A 7,151-nucleotide genomic window follows, 5' to 3' on the forward strand; every position below is an offset into this window, starting at 1 on the left:
GTCAATCTATATAAGTATGGGACAGTTATTAACCATAAGTCTGCTTTAGGGACATCCAGGTTTGTAACTTTTTACTAACTCTTCACCCATGCACTATGAGTAATTCCAATAGCTCATCAGTTTTCCATGGTGAACTTTGGTGAAATAGTACCTGGGTTTATCTCTGGGAGCACATGAGAAGGGGATTGTCATCTTTAATGTTTCCCCAGTAGAGAATTCTTGTGACAAATGTAAATTGTCTTTGTGCAAGTATTTTATGAGCTAAAAATTGGACACCTGCATTGTCTGGGCACTATTTCCAGATGGCCAAGCCTAATTATTTGTAGCTTAAGCCTGTGTTACCTCTTCCACCTGTCAGAAATGATCTCTAAACTCAGAACCTGTGTACAATAGCTTTGTGTGTAGAAAATAAGAGATAAAAGTAGCCTGTTGTGATGGCAAATCGTTGTTGTCATCCTGATACACCTAGAAGGCTGGAAACTCAATTAAAGAGTTGCCACATCAATTGACCATTGGTCATATATGACAGGTGTTTTTACTAATTAATGCAGGGGAGTCATGTCCACTGTGACATACCTGTGAAATTCATAGGCACTTAGGTCTAAAGATATATAAGAATGTGAACCTAGGAGAAATCCTCTAAGCAGCACTTATCCATGCTTTCTGCTTCAGTTATGGCTTGACTTTAACTTGGATTTGTTAAGTGATGAACTAATACCTAAAAATGTAAATTTAAATAAGCATTTTTCTTCTAAATTGCATTTGGTTACGATATCTATCATAGCAATGGAAAAGCAAATTGGAAAACATATACTGAACATTTCTTATATGCCAGATTTCACTGAAGCTTCTTATAAAAATGTGTGTGGTAGATATCCATATGACCACATGGTTGAAGAATCTGAGATCAAGAAAAAGAAGTGACTTGGCAAAGGATTACAGGGCTATTTACCTGTGTCAGACTCCATTTTCCTGTTTTTTTCTTTCTTTTTCTTCTTCTTCTTCTTCTTCTTCTTCTTCTTCTTCTTCTTCTTCTTCTTCTTCTTCTTCTTCTTCTTCTTCTTCTTCTTTTTTTAATAGAAGGATTTAGTATCTGATGTAGAAGTCCCAGGGTAACTATTAGTGAACACTTTTGCAAATGTCTTGCTAAAGCTCCAAAGTTATCACCAGAGAACAGCCTGTATGCTGGTGGACATTGTCAGGCAGCTTTTGTACAGTCTCAGAGCAAAGTCCAGTTTGATCCGTAAATACAGTAAGAGAGTAGAATATGCATTATGTTGTACAAACTGTTCATGTATCCATTATCTAATTTGATCAGCAATGGATTTCATTAAAAAGAAAATCTTTTGTACTAAATAATTAATTTGATTTGCTTTCATTAAGCTAATGGAAAGGAGTTGAGTACAGAGGATAACATCAAACTCCAGCAGACTAAAGCCCTGGCTAGTTAATTCATTCTGTTGCTTTTGAACTCCTTTTCAAGTTCCCTCAAAGCGATCATATTAAGCTGTACTGTGGGCGATGGCTCGAGTACCTCCACCCTGCAGCCACCCAGGGGCTGCCTGCCACTTGGTAATTGGGCCAAAGTTTGCGTGTCAGTCTTGACAGCTCCATCCTCATAGTAGGATGGCGTTTAATTTCAAAGGAAAAGGAAAAGCAGGCTGGCAACAAGATTAGACATATAAGAGCTGATGTCCTTTGGTGGCAGCTGTGTGGTGAAGCCATGAAGAGAAGACAGCATTGGCATTTAGGAGCACAGTACCCTTCTGGGAAAAGAATTGTATTTTCTCCAATTGTGTCTGTAACATGGATGCTAACAGATCCAAGAGCTAACAGGATGGACTTACAGTTTATGTGGATGTCTGTGTTTGACAAACGTTTTTCTTATGTTTTGTGAGAAAACAGGAAAAGAAGATAGTAAAGAGGGCTGGTGAGATGGCTCAGCGGGTAAGAGCACCCAACTGCTCTTCCAAAGGTGCAGAGTTCAAATCCCAGCAACCACATGGTGGCTCACAACCATCCTTAACAAGAGCTGACTCCCTCTTCTGGAGTGTTTGAAGACAGCTACAGTGTACTTACATATATAATAAATAAATAAATCTAAAAAAAAAAAAAGAAGAAGAAGAAGATAGTAAAGAAAAGTAAGAAAGTGAAAACATTAACATGAAGAAGGTCTTTTGTGGTTAGAGTGTTACTTTGTAGCAATTACATACCTTCTATGTGTCTTAACATCGATGTGAAAATGTCTGCTTGCTCTCTATTTGGTTTAAGTGTAGTCAATTTCTAAAGGTGATAGCAACACCATAACACATCTGAGAACAGATGGACTCAATGTGGGCAGACTAGACAGCAATGGGGGAATTGCTGGGTTGTATCAAGGTTCCAGAAACTTGGTCAATATTTCCAATCTTGACAAACAATGGACAAGTTTAAATCACACTAACCACAATTATTTTGGTTCATCTGAATAATTTATGTCACTCCTTGTGCCACACTATACAGAGTGCCCAGTATTTTTTGCCAGCCATTCGGGTCAAGGAAAGGCTCTCGAAAAAGCATTAGGAGTGCAGTAGTTCAGTTGTGAGGTTTTTTTTGTTGTTGTTTTTTGTTTGTTTGTTTTGTTTTGTTTTGTTTTTGAGGCACGCTCATCAGTTAACTTTCCTTCAATAGTTTCACAGTTCTAAATTCTAGCATCTTCTCTCTTGATAAATGGTGGTTTGTTCCTAAACAAATTATGTAAACTACCTGAACATCAGTTGCTATAGGATGGAGAAGTTAATGGCCTATAGTTTTAACTTTTAGAGTCTTTACAGAAAATATGTGTGCAGTAGGGACTCTGGGACACAAAACACAGGAGTTTTTCAATAAATGATGTCTAATGTAACTCCCTCATAGTCACCATCATCTTGAAAATTTTACTATAATTTCATATGTACTTTTATTAGAGTTTCAGGTTCTACTTTCCTCTTTGAGTGTGAGACATTCACGTTATTCCTTAATGGAACCGTCAATAACCTAAAGTACAATGTATAGGAATTATAAACCTAATTCTTATAGAGGCATGCCTTGAAAGCCTTCAAGTAATTATGGAGAACACATACATACACTCATGTGGGGCCAGGGAGTCATAGGATGGGGTAAGGAGTGGAGCAGGTCTGGTGTGCAGAGTGTGGTCAAGGCATGTTTCAAACCCCACAAATTCCATCCTGACATTGTCAGGAGTAAGATCATGCCCCCGCCTTTGCCCTGGTCTATCTGTCCTGGTACATATAGCTCCGTGCCCCCTCCTAGGTCCACTAGTGGATTTCAGGTAGTCTTGTGATGCAGTTACACTTCCTCTTCCCTTATAAGGTCATGTCCTGCAGTAACTGGACTTTCTCCTTATGTAAATAGGGAATCCCCAGTGCCCTGGCCCTGGTCAATGATGTACACTCACCCCAATAGCCCCTATTTACCCCCATAGGTTTAAATAGCACTTATTTCCCCTATTAAGATGATATTAAGGTGACCTGTCTTACTTAAGCTGCTTCCAGAGTCTGTTCTCAAAGTGCTCATCACTGTCTGCAATCTCCTTTGCATCCAGAAGTCCAGCCTCTCAAAATCCACAAGTTTTGAATGCATGCCAATCATTCCATTACAGAGAGGGAAGCAGATCCTGAATGCACACCCATGATTGGTGAGAGACTTCACAGTCAGTTTTGACTATCTGATGATATTCTCTTTCATTGGAACATATTTAACCACACCTTCCCATTTACTTTGGAGATGGAACAGCTAGTACATATACACACCCTGCCTCTTTTGTATGTACCACATTTTAATCTTTACAGGCTATTTGACATTTAGTAATTTCAATTTTACAAGTTAAAATACAGAGGTAAATGAAGTTAATTAAATTGTCTTACTTCATACAGTTAGAAAGTATTTGATCTAGGACTTAAATTTTAGGGCAGCTGAATTGCAATGCCCTTCTGGGTATGACACAGTCCTAGTCGGAAAGTACAAACTGTTAACCTTTGAGGTATTGGTAATGTATTCTTCAATTTTTTTATCCTGCAGTTTAAAGATGTTTCCTTTTAACTGATACCAAGCCATGCTTAAATACTACGCATATTACTTTTTACTTCAATGAGAAACAGAGCCTACATGGGTAGTATTCAGGAAGTAGATATTATCTGAGAAAGATTTTTAAACTTAAGGTTTACTGAGACACTGGCCAAACTAATAGCCTCATTTTCCCCAAGTTATCACTAAAAAGCCAATGGAAATAAACATATAATAAATGTAATCACTATCAATAGTAATTTAGCTTGATTTAATTCCTTAATTTGTTCCAAAATGTCATATTTTAGCATCTTTTCCTTTGTCTTATTTTGAGATTTCTCCATGCCAAAGAACCAGAATCATCATGGATCTTTTGACTTACTTTTGGCAGGATTAACCAGTAATACTTCACAAATGGAGGATTCCTACCCAGTTCCTTAAATAAAATAGAGTTTTATACCATTTTAATGATAATACAAAACTCCTGGGTGAATGGTTTGTTCCTCACACAGAATAGTTTGTGAAGTTACTGATTGTAAGATGTAAAGGGCATATGATTTTTTTCCCTCTGGAGCAACTAAATCATGACACAGCTTTGATTGAAATCTCAGGGATGAGCTGAGAAAATCGTGTCTAGACCAGTACTACATAAAATCATTGATTCTTTTGTTATGCAAGATAAGCTGGACATCCATCCCTTACACTATAGAATATACAAAACACAATCCCTTTACTATGGAAGTTACAAAACTGAGGTAGTAGAAGTTAATTATAGACTACAATAATAGTTTTGACTAAAATATATAATGGCAGTAGAGGAGCATAGGGCAAAATAATGAATTTTGGAGTGCGATATATTTGTCTTGAATTTCTTTTGAAATTTTCAGCTATAGTAAATAAGGAGTGCTCACACTCACAGAGGAGTTAGCACACTTTTCACTAAGAATGCACAGAGTTATTTATATTAAATAGACAGTATTCTTTTGTAATAAATGACTTGATTGGAGTAGCATCTAGTGCTTGTTGAGAACTTAGTGTGAATGTAGAACTGTCAAGGGCTTTCTGAACAAGATCATCTTTTATCAGCCCTCTGGAGTGGATAATTTTTCATTGGATGTGTAAGTGCTGAGGGCTGAGTAGTAATATATTTCAAATAAGAAGAGGAGATAGGATAGGGATCAAATACTTTCTAACTGTATGAAGTAAGACAATTTAATTAACTTCATTTACCTCTGTATTTTAACTTGTAAAATTGAAATTACTAAAATTGAAATGACTATTTAAGTTAAAGCCTTCACTTTAAGTCATTTATTCCAATTAAAACTTCTAGGTAGACAAAGGTACAGTTGTTTCTAATAGTACAGAGGATGGACTAACCAATCTCAGGTAGGTAGATTTACGGTTATCTGTAATAGTTGTAAGAGGATGGGATCAGGGCTTAAGAAGGTTTCTGCAGGTTTCCCAAGACACTGCTTTGTAAAACATGAGTCAAAATATCTAATCTACTCCTTGATCACAGTAGGTGATATATAAATGTTTGTTTCCTTCTGTACCAAATTTCATTTCCAAAATATAATCCAAAAAGTGGGAGACTGTGGGCTGCTTGTGGGAGTGTGACAAGGGTTTGAGCACAGGGTTTCTCAAATCTAGCAGGAATGGAAATCACTTGGATTGAAAGTCCTAAGTGTAGATTCTGACTGAGCATCTCTGGGGGTGAGAGCAGGGCTGAGGTTTTGCTGTGCTAATATGATCCCAGGAGAGCTACACTGTTCTTATACAACTACATTTTCATCAGAAAGATTTGTATTGTTTGAAATTTTATCCTTCGTGTTGCATTAAATAGTTCCAGGTCCAAGTTAGGTTCTTCTTGCTTTGCTTTAACACCAAATATAAAACAGGTGTTTCCATTGTCACAGGTGTGTTTCCACTGTCACAGGTGTGTCCATTGTGCCAGGTTGGACACTATCCTGGAACACTTGGTGCTTATTATTCAAAATAACAATCGAGCAAATGAAAAACCTTTAGAAATTTCTCAACTATGTTAGAGAACATAAACTAATAGACAACTTAGTATATTTTATAGTCTATTACCAAAATCCATTCTGTTGTCAAATACTTACTATTTGAAAGTCTACTAGGTCTTAAGCAATAGGGACTAGAACAGTTGAAGATATATTGTCAGAACACATACAGATCACGGGGAAAGACAAGCAGGAAGTAATACTGCATGTTGATATTGTGATTGTGCTGGTCGTTTCATATTATGGGGAAGAATTTCAAAGCTCATAAATGTTATATTGTTTTTCCAAATAATTTGATTAAAATTTAAAAAATAAACTCAAATAAAAATTTCCAATTCCACATTCTAAATTTACTTGCAACGTTTTTTGAATCCCTGATCTCAAAACTTTTTTTTAAGGCATCCTTTTATTAGATATTTTCTTTATTTACATTTCAAATGATATCCCCAAAGCCTCCTATAACCTCTCACTGTCCTGCTCCTCAACCCACCCACTCCCTCTTCCTGGCCCTTGCATTTCCCTGTACTGGGGCATATGATCTTCACAATACCAAGGGCCTCTCCTCCCATTGATGGCCGACTAGGTCATTCTCTGCTACATATGCAACTAGAGACACAGCTCTGGGGGGGGGGTACTGGTTAGTTCATATTGTTGTTCATTCCTCATATCGAGTTGCAGACCCCTTTAGCTCTTGGGTACTTTCTCTAGCTCCTTCAGTAGGGGCCCTGTGTTCCAACCAATAGATGACTGTGAGCATCCACTTCTATATCTGCCAGGAATTGGCCTAGCCCCAGAAGAGAGAGCTATGTTAGGGTCCTGTCAGCAAAATCTTTCTGGCACATGAAGTAGTATCTAGGTTTGGTGGTTGTATATGAGATCTATCACCAGGAGGGGCAGTCTCTGGATGGTCCTTCTTTTTGTCTCAGCTCTGAACTTTGTTTCTGTAACTCCTTCCATGGATATTTTTCCCCCATTCTAAGACGGAGCGAAGTATCCACACTTTGGTCTTCCTTATTCTTGAGTTTCATGTGTTTTGCAAATTATATCTTGAATATTCTAAGTTTCAGGGCTAATATCCGCTTATCA

Source organism: Mus pahari, chromosome 1 (genome assembly GCF_900095145.1).
Source record: "Mus pahari chromosome 1, PAHARI_EIJ_v1.1, whole genome shotgun sequence".
Classification (NCBI taxonomy): Eukaryota; Metazoa; Chordata; class Mammalia; order Rodentia; family Muridae; genus Mus; species Mus pahari.